The following is a 14626-nucleotide window of genomic DNA, read 5'->3' as shown; positions in this document are numbered from 1 at the left end:
ATGTAAAGTAGTTCAACCATTGTGGAAACATAGAGGTCCCTCAAAAAAATAAAAATAGAAATATCATTTGACCCAGGAATTCCATTCCTAGGAATTTACCCTAAGAATGTAGGATCCCAGTTTCAAAAAGACATATGCACCCCTATGTTTATTGCAGCACTATTTACAATAGTCAAGAAATGGAAGCAACGTAAGTGTCCATCAGTAGACGAATGGATAAAGATGTGGTATACATACACAATGGAATATTATTCAGCCATAAGAAGAAAACAAATCCTACCATTTGCAACAACATGGATGGAGCTAGAGGGTTTTATTCTCAGTGAAATAAGGAAGGAAAAGAAAGACAAGTAACAAGTGATTTCACTCATCTGTGGAGTATAACAAAGCAAAAACTGAAGGAACGAAACAGTAGCAGATTCACAGAACCCAAGAATGGACTAACAGTCACCAAAGGGAAGGGGGATGGGGAGGGTGGGAGGGAAGGGAAGGAGAAGGGGATTAAGGGGTCTTATGATTAGCATACATAATATGGTGGGTGCACGGGGAAGGAAGTATAGCACAGGAAAGACAAGTAGTGACTCTATAGCATCTTACTATGTTGATGGACAGTGACTGTAATGGGGTATGTGGTGGGGACTTGATAATAGGGGGAATGTAGTAACCACAATGTTTCTCGTGACCCCTGAGCATAAGATTATATATCAATGATATCTTAATAAAAAAAAAATACAGTCACCTGGAACATGGAGGTTATTTGGAAAATAAGTAGGAACAATGGATTTAAGTTATAGAGTAGCAGTGTTTTTTTCAATAAAAGTGGTCCCCAATTTAAAAATGCCTGTTAAACACTAGATACACAGCAAATAGAAACTTACTTTCCTCTTAGATGTTACTAATAGTAATTTCTTACTCTCTTCTATACTGTTAAAAATCCCACCTATAGGGGTGGAGCCAACACGGCAGCATGAGTAGGACAGTGGGAATCTCCTCCAAAAAATATATAAATTTTTGAAAATACAACAAATACAACTAATCCTAAAAGAGAGACCAGAAGACACAGGGCAACAGGCAGACTACATCCATACGTGCGACAGCCCAGCACCTGGTGAAAGGGATAAGATACAAGCCCCAGCCCAGCAGGACCTGAGCACCCCTCACCCCAGCTCCCGGCGGGAGGAGAGGAGTCGGAGCGGGGAGGGAGAGGGAGCCCAGGACTGCTAAACACCCAGCCCCAGCCATCCGCACCAGAGCGCAGACACAGTGCATGCGTGGGGTCCTGGATACTAGGGAAACAGGGCAGCAGGACGGGTGAGCGGGTCCCGAAGCTGATGCCCCTGTGACAAAGAAAAGCGAGTGCTTTTTGAAAGTCTTAAAGGGACAGGGACGCAAAAGCTGTACGGAAACAACACAGGTCACGGTCCAGCGGCTGGAAATTACAGGGAAAACTGGGCGCCCTAACCCCCTGGGCAACAGCTCTGAGACCCCTCATGGAGGTAAACAGCCAAACAGCCCCCCGTCCATTACCCCTCCGGGGCGCAGCGAAAGCAGAGAAGCAGACTAAGGCTGGCCACGCCCTCAGAAAGGGAGCTTCCTCCATACCGGCTGGGCAAGACACAAAGACCCAGTCTACACGCAATTACCCAACACGAGCCACTAGGGGTCGCAGTTGTTCCAGTAAAGAAAGGCCTGGAGCAAGTGGAAAGTTTGGCCCCCCCAGCTGATAGTCAATAGCACCTATCAACATGAAAAGGCAAAAAAATATGATCCAGACAAGACTAACCCAGACAGCTTTGGCATCTGCTACATCCTCCCCTGAGAAGGAACCTGGGGAGATAGATTTAACCAGTCTTCCTGAAAAAGAATTCAAAACAAAAGTCATAACCATCCTGATGGACTTGCAGAGAAATATGCAAGAACTAAGGAAGGAGAATACAGAAATAAAACAAGCTCTGGAAGGACTTCAAAACAGAATGGACAAGATGCAAGAGACCATTAATGGACTAGAAAACAGAGAACAGGAATGCACAGGAGCTGATGCAGAGAGAGATAAAAGGATCTCCAGGAATGAAAGAATTCTAAGAGAGCTGAGTGACAAATCGAAAAGGAACAATATACGCATTATAGGAGTACCAGAAGAAGAAGAGAGAGAAAAAGGGATAGAAAGTGTCTTTGAAGAAATAACTACCAAAAACTTCCCCAAACTAGGGGAAGAAATGGCCTCTCAGACCACAGAGGTACACAGAACTCCCATGACAAGGGATTCAAGGAGGGCAACACCAAGACACATATTAATTAAAATGGCAAAGATCAAAGACAAGGACAAAGTATTAAAGGCAGCCGGAGAGAAAAAAAAGGTTACCTACAAAGGAAAATCCATCAGGCTATCATCAGACTTCTCAACAGAAATTCTACAGGCCAGAGGAGAATGCCATGATATACTTAATGCAATGAAACAGAAGGACCTCCAACCAAGACTACTGTATCCAGCACAATTATCATTTAAATATGAAGAAGGGATTAAACAATTCCCAGACAAGCAAAAGTTGAGGGAATTTGCCTCCCACAAACCACCTCTACAGGGCATCCTACAGGGACTGCTCTAGATGGGAGCACTCCTAAAAAGAGCACAGAACAGAACACCCAACATATGAAGAAGAGAGGAGGAGGAGTAAGAAGGGAGAGAAATAAAGAATCATCAGACCGTGTTTATAATAGCTCAACAAGCAAGTTAAGTTAGACAGTAAGATAGTAAAGAAACTAACCCTGAACCTTTGGTAACCACAAACTAAAAGCCTGCAATGGCAATAAGATCATACCTCTCAATAATCACCCTAAATGCAAATGGACTGAATGCACCAATCAAAAGACACAGAGTAATAGAATGGATAAAAAAGCAAGATCCATCCATATGGTGCTTATAAGAGAATCACCTCAAACCCAAAGACATGCACAGACTTAAAGTCAAGAGATTGAAAAAGATATTTCATGCAAACAACAGAGAGAAGAAAGCAGGTGTTGCAATTCTGGTATCAGACAAAACAGACTTCAAAATAAAGAAAGTAACAAAAGACAAATAAGGACATTACATAACGATAAAGGGCTCAGTCCAACAAGAGGATATAACCATTATAAATATATATGCACCCAATACAGGGGCGCCAACATACCTAAAACAAGTACTAACAGAACTAAAGGAGGAAATAGAATGCAATGCATTCATTCTAGGAGACTTCAACACACCACTCACTCCAAAGCACAGATCCACCAGACAGAAAATAAGTAAGGACACAGAGGCACTGAACAACACACTAGAACAGACGGACCTAACAGACATCTACAGAACTCTACATCCAAAAGCAACAGGATACACATTCTTCTCAAGTGCACATGGAACATTCTCCAGAATAGACCACATACTAGGCCACAAAAAGAGCCTCAGTAAATTCCAAAATATTGAAATCCTACCAACCAACTTTTCAGACCACAAAGGCATAAAACTAGAAATAAACTGTACAAAGAAAGCAAAAAGGCTCACAAACACATGGAGGCTTAACAACACACTCCTAAATAATCAGTGGATCAATGACCAAATCAAAATGGAGATCCAGCAATATATGGAAACAAACGACAACAACAACACTAAGCCCCAACTACTGTGGGACACAGGAAAAGCAGTCTTAAAAGGAAAGTATATAGCACTCCACGCATCTTTAAAAAAGGAAGAACAATCCCAAATAAATGGTCTAATGTCACAATTATCGAAATTGGAAAAAGAAGAACAAATGAGGCCTAAGTTCAGCAGAATGAGGGACATACTAAAGATCAGAGAAGAAATAAATAAAATTGAGAAGAATAAAACAATAGAAAAAATCAATGAACCTAAGAGCTGGTTCGTTGAGAAAATAAACAATAGATAAGCCACTAGCCAGACTTATTAAGAGGAAAAGAGAGTCAACACAAATCGACAGTATCAGAAACGAGAAAGGAAAAATCATGACAGACCCCACAGAAATACAAAGAATTATTAGTGAGGACTATGAACACCTATATGCTAAGAAGCTGGGAAACATAGGAGAAATGGACAACTTTCTAGAAAAACACAACCTTCCAAGACTGACCCAGAAAGAAACAGAAAATCTAAACAGACCAATTACCAGCAACAAAATTGAAGCAGTAATCAAAAAACTACCAAAGAACAAAACTCCCGGGCCAGATGGATTCACCTCAAAATTTTATCAGATATACAAGGAAGACATAATACCCATTCTCCTTAAAGTTTTCCAAAAAAATAGAAGGGGAGGGGATACTCCCAAACTCACTCTATGAAGCTAACATCACCCTAATACCAAAACCAGGCAAAGACCCCACCAAAAAAGAAAACTACAGACCAATATCCCTGATGAACGTAGATGCAAAAATACTCAACAAAATATTAGCAAACCGAATTCAAAAATACGACAAAAGGATCGTACACCATGACCAAGTGGGATTCATCCCAGGGATGCAAGGATGGTACAACATTCGAAAATCCATCAACATCATCCACCACATCAACAAAAAGAAAGACAAAAGCCACATGATCATCTCCATAGATGCTGAAAAAGCATTTAACAAAGTTCAACATCCATTCATGATAAAAACTCTCAGCAAAATGGGAATAGAGGGCAAGTACCTCAACATAATAAAGGCCATATATCATAAACCCACAGCCAACATTATACTGAACAGCGAGAAGCTGAAAGCTTTTCCTCTGAGATCGGGAACTAGACAGGGATGCACACTCTCCCCACTGCTATTTAACATAGTACTGGAGGTCCTAGCCACGGCAATCAGACAAAACAAAGAAATACAAGGAATCCAGATTGGTAAAGAAGAAGTTAAACTGTCACTATTTGCAGATGACATGATATTGTACATAGAAAACCCTAAAGACTCCACTCCAAAACTACTAGAACTGATATCGGAATACAGCAAAGTTGCAGGATACAAAATTAACACACAGAAATCTGTGGCTTTCCTATACACTAACAATGAACCAACAGAAAGAGAAAACAGGAAAACAATTCCATTCACAATTGCATCAAAAAGAATAAAATACCTAGGAATAAACATAACCAAAGAAGTGAATGACATATACTCTGAAAACTACAAGTCACTCTTAAGAGAAATTAAAGGGGACACTAACAAATGGAAACTCATCCCATGCTCGTAGCTAGGAAGAATTAATATCGTCAAAATGGCCATCCTGCCCAAAGCAATATACAGATTTGATGCAATCCCTATCAAATTACCAGCAACATTCTTCAATGAACTGGAACAAATAATTCAAAAATTCAAATGGAAACACCAAAGACACTGAATAGCCAAAGCAATCCTGAGAAAGAAGAATAAAGTAGGGGGGAATCTCACTCCCCAACTTCAAGCTCTACTATAAAGCCATAGTAATCAAGACAATTTGGTACTGGCACAAGAACAGAGCCACAGACCAGTGGAACAGACTAGAGACTCCAGACATTAACCCAAACATATATGGTCAATTAATATTTGATAAAGGAGCCATGGACATACAATGGCAAAATGATGGTCTCTTCAACAGATGGTGCTGGCAAAACTGGACAGCTACATGTAGGAGAATGAAACTGGACCACTGTCTAACCCCATATACAAAAGTAAATTCAAAATGGATCAAAGACCTGAATGTAAGTCATGAAACCATTAAACTCGTGGAAAAAAACATAGGCAAAAACCTCTTAGACATAAACATGAGTGACCTCTTCTTGAACATATCTCCCCGGGCAAGGAAAACAACAGCAAAAATGAACAAGTGGGACTATATTAAGCTGAAAAGCTTCTGTACAGCAAAAGACACCATCAATAGAACAAAAAGGAACCCTACAGTATGGGAGAATATATTTGTAAATGACATATCCGATAAAGGCTTCATGTCCAAAATATATAAAGAGCTCACACGCCTCAACAAACAAAAATCAAATAATCCAATTAAAAAATGGGCAGACGAACTGAACACAGTTCTCCAAAAAAGAAATACAGATGGCCAACAGACACATGAAAAGATGCTCCACATCACTAATTATCAGAGAAATGCAAATTAAAACTACAATGAGGTATCACCTCACACCAGTAAGGATGGCTGCCATCCAAAAGACAAACAACAACAAATGTTGGCGAGGCTGTGGAGAAAGGGGAACCCTCCTACACTGCTGGTGGGAATGTAAATTAGTTCAACCATTGTGGAAAGCAGTATGGAGGTTCATCAAAATGCTCAAAACAGACCTACCATTTGACCCAGGAATTCCACTCCTAGGAATTTACCCTAAGAACGCAGCGATCAAGTTTGAGAAAGACAGATGTACCCCTATGTTTATCACAGCACTATTTACAATAGCCAAGAATTGGAAGCAACCTAAATGTCCATCGATAGATGAATGGATAAAGGAGATGTGGTACATATACACAACGGAATACTACTCGGCCATAAGAAGATGGCAAATCCTACCATTTGCAGCAACATGGATGGAGCTGGAGGGTATTATGCTCAGTGAAATAAGCCAAGCGGAGAAAGAGAAATACCAAATGATTTCACTCATCTGTGGAGTGTAAGAACAAAGGAAAAACTGAAGGAACAAAACAGCAGTGGAATCACAGAACCCAAGAATGGACTAACAGGTACCAAAGGGAAAGGGACTGGGGAGGATGGGTGGGTAGGCAGGGATAAGGGAGGGAAAGAAGAAGGGGGGTATTAAGATTAGCATGCATAGTGGGGTGGGGGAGAAAGGGGAGGGCTGTACAACACAGAGAAGACAAGTAGTGATTCTACAACATTTTGCTATGCTGATGGACAGTGACAGTAAAGGGGTTTATAGGGGCGACCTGGTATAGCGGAGAGCCTGGTAAACATAATATTCTTCATGTAAGTGTAGATTAATGATAAGAAAAAAAAAAGAAAGAAAAGGGGGATTACTCCCTGATAGGATAAAACTGACTGAAAATCAACAATTAATACATGCTTTAAATATCCTTAATTTTGATCTTTCAAAGGGTGTCAGATGATCAGTTATGGAAGTACATTTTTCTGATAATATTCCTTTCTTTTAAAAAAAAAGCAGTTCCTGTGTGGTGACCTGCAATGAGTTCTACACAATGGTATAAAGGGCATATCAAAGTGTGGGCAAAGGGTCTGTTTGTGTTTATACAGAGGATCAAAGACTAATTTGGCTACCCAGAAAATGAACTAAGATACGATATGAAGAAGAACTTCCAACATCAGCACTCTCTGGAAGAGTCATACCAGAAGATGATCATCAAAAAACCTCAACAAAGATCCAGGCGATGCTACAGCTGTAGCTGCATTCATCCCACTGGTTCCTGGACTTGCCATGGGAATGAAGAAGGAGATATTTTAGCTGGCCTGTGCATACAGTAAAACAACAAATTTGACTGGATCTATACTATTGGAACTCAACCAAGAATTAGAAGAAGTGCAAGTTGTAGTGCTCCAAAATCTTACAACTACAGACTTTCTACTGTTAAAAGAACATATGAGATGTGAACAGTTTCCAGGAATGGGTTGTTTTAATTTGTCTGATTTCTCTCAGACTGTTCAAGTACAGTTGGACAATATCCATCATATCATACATAAATTTTCACAAATGCCTAGGATGCCTAACTGGTTTTCTTGGTTTCACTGGAGATGGCTGGTAATTATAGATCTGCATTGGTTATGTAACTATATTCCTATTATGTTAATGTGTGTGCACAATTTAATTAGTAGTTAAAAACCTATACATGCTGAAGTTACTCTACAAGAAGATATGTCAAAGAAATAATCAATCCTCCCATGTTTTCTTCCATCTGCTACCTCTATAGCTTTTCTTCTTCCTTCCTAATTACAACCCTTAAATAGAATTCGTGCCTCATATCGAATTTACTGAGTATCATAATTCCTCCAAGTGGTAAAGATACCTCAAGACAAATGCTGGGCATAGAAGCCACAGGGCATAAATCTGCAAAGAAGTAAAAAGCTAACCTTTTCAAACAATATGGCTTCTCTCTCACTTACCAACTTTACATTTCCCTGTATGGCCCCGGAAGATGACTGGTTAGCCAGAGACAGGTAAGATTCCTCAAGGGAGGAACAACACAAGACAGGCCATCAGGTGAGAAATTGGGGATCAACAGAGGTGAGGCTTAGAACCTCACCCCCCCTGTTTTGAGAGAAATCTTCTGCATCCGTGGATGTTTTATTGCCCTTGTCCAGCTTGGATTAACACATAGTCTACAGGCACACACCTAATCATCTACATTTGCTCTCTTACAACACTAAACTATGTTTTATCTTGCATCTACCTACCACTTCAGCATTTTATTAAAAATAATAGTGATAATAAAGGGAGAAATGTGGGATCCACATATAAATCAAGTATAAAAATCAAACGAATATTCATATTTGACCTGATTGTTTATAGTTCATAATGTGTGATCAAAACCGAAAGTTTCTGTGATGACTGCCCTTGTAATGTTCACCATGTAAGAACTTATTCACTATGTAAGAATTTGTTCACCATGTAAGAACTTGTTCGTTATGCTTCAGAAGATTGGAGACTGATGAAAATTAGGCTGGGGGTGGATTAATGATTGTGCATTGAGCATTGACTCCCCTATATAGAATTTTATTGTTGTTAACAACCATTTGATCAATAAATATGAGAGATGCCCTTTCAAAAAAAAAAAATCCCACCTATATTCAAGTCTCACCTGCTTCCACTGTAACTCTCTCACAATAGAATCTGCAAGTGTCTTAATGAGTACTGGAATAATAGAAACAATTGTGGCCGAAAGAATACTGCATTTAAAGTCAGAAAACCTGCCTCTGGCTAATTATTGGAAGTATATGAATGTCTAACAAACCATAAAGTGCTATATAAATATAATATTCAAGAAGAAAAAAGGATGATGAGATAAGCCTGAGAGAGAAAAAAAAGATAATGGAATATAAAGGAAAGCTGTGTTCCAACAGTGTTCCTCCCTATTCTCTTATTCACTCCTCACTTGGTCGCAGAGCCACCATCCAATTCTATTTCATTCCTATTAAGAATCCTCTTTGAGTTTCCTGTGGGTGCTGTGCCAAGTGCCAAATGCTGCAAGGCTTAAAACAACAAATTTATTGTCTCACAGTTTTGTAGGCCAGAAGCCTCAAATGAAGATATTGGCAGGGCCATGCTTCATCTGAAATCTGTAGGAGAGAATCCTTCCTTGTCTCGTCCTAGCTTCTGGTGGTTTGCTAACAATACCTGGTGTTCCTTGGCTTGCATATCCATCTCTGACTCCATAGTCACATGGCTTTCTCTGTGTCTCTTATCTTGTTATGAGGACATTCTGTTACTCGAGTATGACTTCATTTTAACTTACATCTTAATTACATCTGCAAAGACTCTATTTCCAAATAAGGAAATTACATACATTCACAGGTACCAGGGGTCAGAATTCAACATATCTTTTTTGAGGACACAACAAACCCTCATCTTGGAAGCTCACCACTCCTCCCAAATCACTCCTACCCTCCCCTCTCCACATATTCATAACACCCCTACTTGCCTCCCTCTTCTCTCCAAAATCTCTCACTTTCTCTTTCCTTACTCACAGTGGAAGTCTGCCCTTAGAGCTATGGGCCAGAAGGGCAACTTCCAACAGCTTGGAGTTAGAAAGGTATGTTTCTATTGCCCAGAAGGTTCCAAGAAAAGAATATTTTTGTTCCAGTTGCCAGGATTCAAAAAATAGATGATACGGGGGAATGCAGGTGAGAATTATGGATGCAGTTTTTTATAAAAGAACTATTATAAATTGTAGTAAAGTTCTTTAAGTCCATTAACTTAGCTGTTAAGTAAGGCATACTGATTGGTCTAACAACTGAAATGTCATGAACAGCATTATTTATAGAGGAAAATGCATCCAGAGTTTCAAACAATAATCTTACAAAGGAACTTTTGGAATATATCCATTTTTAAGTAAGGGACTGCCTGTATTGAAGGAAAAAAAAGTAACAAAATAGTTTGGCAATGATGCAAACACTCCTCTTCAGTGGAGACCTCTTCATGTGGAGGACAGTTTCAGGGAACCGAGCAAAGAAAAAAACCAAGTCAGCATTTCTGACACTTAAGTCCATGTATTCTGAGAAATTTTTTAATTTTGTATTTTTATTTTGATAACATTAAAAAATGTATATAAGTATTCTGGATCATCTATATTTACACCTTATAAATGAGCTAACACACACAATCTGGTGCTGTATTTGTGTTACGAGGGCACAGGTGCCAAGAAATTCCCTAAAATGACAATGCTTAATTTTTAATGTTTTAGAAGCATGTCTGGCTGCTCTGAGGTTGGTACATCATAAAATCATAATGATAATCATGACTCAAACACTCTTGTATTCCTGTTGTGTTTTTAAATCAGTTATAAAGACAAAATTTATCCATTGCCATAACAATTTACAATCAAAAAATATCTGCATGGGAAAAAACCTTTCAAGAACTGAGAACTTTTATCTGACATTCTGAAAATGATAGTGTGGCAGAATATCAACATGTAAGTTATCTCAGGCAAAGGAAAAAAGTAATACTCAAAGATGTGTTTATACCAGGTAGAAACCAAATGATACCATAATGTGCTGTACGAATAAACATTGCGAAACTGTTCAAACAGAAAAAAAGAAGTGTAAGAATCAACTCGTAACATACCATATGGCAATAGTCGATGCAAAATCAAAAGAAAGCTTTCTGAATCATTATTTATATTATTGCAAAGGGATGTATTATGTTAATTACATATTTAACATGTGTTAAACATTCAGTTCATTAACAGAATGTTTCATAGGAAATACACAATGGAAATTAGATTTTTCCACCCTTGCTTCATGGGGCATACTATTAGTCTGGTCAATTAAATTAAATGGGGGTGGAGGCATTGAAAGCTCTTAAGAAAGAAATGTGAACTCATTTTCGGGGAAGCTACGGAACAAGAGAAGGCATAGAAGTGAGAACAAGCTAGGGAAGGTAAATAAACCAGTCTGATGAGATAGAATGGTCCACATTTGGTGAATGAGAAGTTTAGGGATATGTTTAATGGCCTCATATACAGAAGACCTTGTATAAATTAATTTGGGTTGCATCAAATAGTTTTCCCACTTCAGTTCACCAATGCGTTATAAGGGTTTACTATACGACAGCCAGTATAGTAGGCACTGGAGGTATGAAGGCCGATAAGAAAGGACCTCTGTAGTCAAGGGAGCCACAATACAATAGGGAACACAGACATAAGTAAATGCAATAAAGTATAATGAGTGGATAATCTAAAAATGTACACAATTGTTCAGGAGTTTCTTATAAGTTTGGTGGTTATCTCACCTTGGATGAAGGAAGAAATAATGCAGGTGCCAGCCTACATATTAGGAATTTCCTCCATATACTGTTACAATTATTTCTCCTAGGAAGAGAGGTCAAAGTGTCTATTTCATCTTCACTACATTCCCAGTGCCCAGCACAGCACCTGACATATAATAGTCCCTCAATTATTTGAATAAATGAATGAACCCTGAGCATGTTTTGGTTTTAAATATACTATAAATGATAGATAACTTTATATTCAGTAGGTAAGAAGAATATTTTCTATCTCCCCAAGTAAGACAAAGCAATTGAGCTGAGAATCCAAACCCCAACCCTTCTGTCTGGGTTTTAGAAGGAAATACCACCAATTCAAATGTAATAACCTTAGAGAAGACAGAAGAATGAGAAGCAAACATTGATGACAGAGGAAAAGAGGTGTTTATGAAAAGCCTGAAGTCTGGTCACAGATCAAGACTATTCTTTTTGGTATTACAAATAGTCTTTTTCTGTGATGCTGTAAGACCAAACCCAATCCCTCTGATTTTCTCAGGATAGATGCCTACCCAGTCAAGTCACCTACCTCTTCAATTTTCCATTAACCACTAACACCATCTAATATCATGTTGATTATTCCTGTTTGCCCCCTCACACATACAAATATATAAACTACTGAGAATAGTGATCTCCTATGTCTTATTTTTAGCGATATCCCTTGCACTTAGAAGTGTCTAGCACCTATTAGGCATTCAATAAACACTTGTTAGACATATGAGTGGGTCTGCTCTCAGCCACAGCTATTCAAATGTAAAGAATGTCCCAAACATGACAGCGTCCTCTGGGTTCAAGGGTGGGACAATGAAGGTACAGGTAGTCCAGAGCAATTAATAAGTAAGAAAGGAAAATAAAGAAAGGAAAGGAAGGAAGAAAGAAAAGGACTTGATAACTGATTGCTTGTGGGGGTTTTGGGAGAGTAAGATGTGAAGTGTTTACCAAAGACAGTACATGGTCAGAGTTTGTTAAATATTGGTCAATAATAACAAAAACATAAGGGTCTGATGCTGAGGGAAAACTCTGGGCGGAGAGACACAGAGTTCCTATCCGAACTGAGAAAAAAGAGGAATGTCAACACTGGGCGGTGGAGGAGAGGCACGCAGAGGGCTAGAAACCCACGAAGGATCTCAGAAATAGGAGGTGAAGCAGAAAAGTGACGTCACTGAAACAAGGGCGTAACGAGTTTTTATAAGACTCCTGAGATTTTAACAGATTCAAATGCTACGGAAAGGTCTTGCACAATGCGAACGGAGGGAAAGTTAATTTTTTTTCCTCGTGTAACCAAAATTAAGTGACGCATTCTGACAGTCTTTAACTCGAGGCCATTTCCGCACCATCTAACGCACTTCGCCAAAACTAGACCTGGCCGACAATTCGAACAGTCGACACCACAGAAGCCCAAGTCACCCCTGCACTGCCACCTCACTCCACCCTAGCACCTTCTCCTTAACACCTCTGACCACCCTCCGCCGTCGTCTCCCCGCCTCAGACCAAGCGTGCCCCACTCCATTACCTGTCCAGGCACCCTCTGAGAGCGCGCGGACTCGGAAGAGAAGTGAGCGTATCGACGCGAGGTCGCGAACTGCCCGCTCCCAAAGGAGGATGGGACCAGACGCCACCGGCTTCCGCGTAAAGCGCCCCGCCGGCGCGCGGCCTCCTGGGAATGCGAGCGCTCCTCCAATGGGAGAGGGCGACGGGGCGGGGCCTATGCGTACCCAGCTCCTGCACGTCCCAAGAGCCGCACTGTATTCCGGGAATGGTAGTTCTGACTAGTATATCGCCGAGATCGCCGCACGTTGGGTCAATACCGCTTGTCGTAAACAACATCAAGCGCAGTTTCTCCGGAAAAAGAGAGAGTACAGGGCCAGAAGAAGTCCACCATCATTGAGTCGGCGTAGTAAATGAAGAGCCGAGCTTGTCCTGCCATCTCCACATTTAGTCTCAGGAGGTAATACCGCTTATGACTTCACAAAACAGAATTTATCTGACCGGAACTCTCAATTCTTGCCACGAAATTTTCTAACCTCCGTGGACCCCTCAAAAACCCTTTCTCTCATCCTTGCAATAGTAGTAATTATTAAATATTACAATATTATTATTTTATATTATACTGTTACTATTTTAAGAGTTATTTTTTTAAAAACTACTCTCCTTTGATCTAAGCTCCCTGTGCCCTTTACATCCCTATTCTCTCTTGTCAGCTCAGAGTCTAGCTCTAATAAACCCTTTTGACTTGTCGATGGCTCCATGCTTCCTGCTTCTTTATTATAAGCATTTAAGGAATGTCAAAGTTTCTCTCATCTAAAACATTCTGAAGTCTCCTTTCTCACCCCACATCCGCCAAACTCCCACCACGTGCAAACTTAACCGGGTGGTCTCTCTCCCACTTCTTTGCACTCAAAATTCTCAACAGTTTTATGAAAATAAATGGACAATTTTCAACCATTAACATACTTCAACTCTGCAGGATTTTACATTGATTATTCCCTCCTTCTTGAAACCATCTGCTTTAGTTTGAGCTGCTTTGACAAAATACCATAGACCAGATGACTTAAATAACAAATGTATTTCTCACAGTTCTGGAAGCTGAGAAGTTTTAGGCCAGGGTACCAGTATGATCTGGTTCTGGTGAAAACTTGCTTCCTGGCTTGCAGACTTAAGCCTACTTTCTGTATCCTCCATGGTGGAGAGACATCATCTCTCATAAAAGCACTAATCCTATTTATGAAGGCTCCAGCCTCAAGACCTTATCACCTCCCAAAAGTCCTGAGGATCAGGGCTCCAACATAAAATTTGGTGGGGAGGGGAAACCATATTCATTTCATAGCACTTTCTAAGCTGCTACACTCTCCTGGTTCCCTTCCCATTTCTGTGGCAGCTCCTCATTTTCCTTTGAAATGTTAATGTTCTGTAGGGCTCTGCCCTACACACTGTTCTTATTCTTTACACTTTTCTTGGGTGATCTTAACCATTCCCATTGCTTTGGTTGTCATCTGTATGCTGTTTTCCTCATACAGAAACCCAGACAAGATATCTGTAACACAGACTGAAATACCTAGTGAGAGCTGAGCATCTTAAAACTTAAGGTCACCTCAATTGACCTAAAATGTTTCTACTCTTCCCTCTCCCATAACATGTTCCTTCTCCTCTAATGTCATCTCAGTGAATGG

At 39.9% G+C, this 14626-nt stretch overlaps 1 protein-coding gene across 3 annotated transcripts in view; it reads right to left on the bottom strand.

The window, feature by feature from the left end:
* Window positions 1–13119, bottom strand: part of VAMP7 (vesicle associated membrane protein 7) — a 75780-nt gene extending 62661 nt beyond the window's left edge. For all 3 annotated transcript variants that reach the window (XR_012127587.1, XM_037025065.2, XM_073228116.1), the window contains exon 1: window positions 12970–13119. The gene's annotated coding sequence lies outside the window, so the exon portion shown is untranslated. The remainder of the gene's footprint in view (window positions 1–12969) is intronic.
* Between the last annotated feature and the right edge of the window lie 1507 nt (window positions 13120–14626).

This window comes from Manis javanica, chromosome X (assembly GCF_040802235.1).
Source record: "Manis javanica isolate MJ-LG chromosome X, MJ_LKY, whole genome shotgun sequence".
Classification (NCBI taxonomy): domain Eukaryota; kingdom Metazoa; phylum Chordata; class Mammalia; order Pholidota; family Manidae; genus Manis; species Manis javanica.
This window is presented reverse-complemented; position numbering and strand designations above follow the sequence as displayed.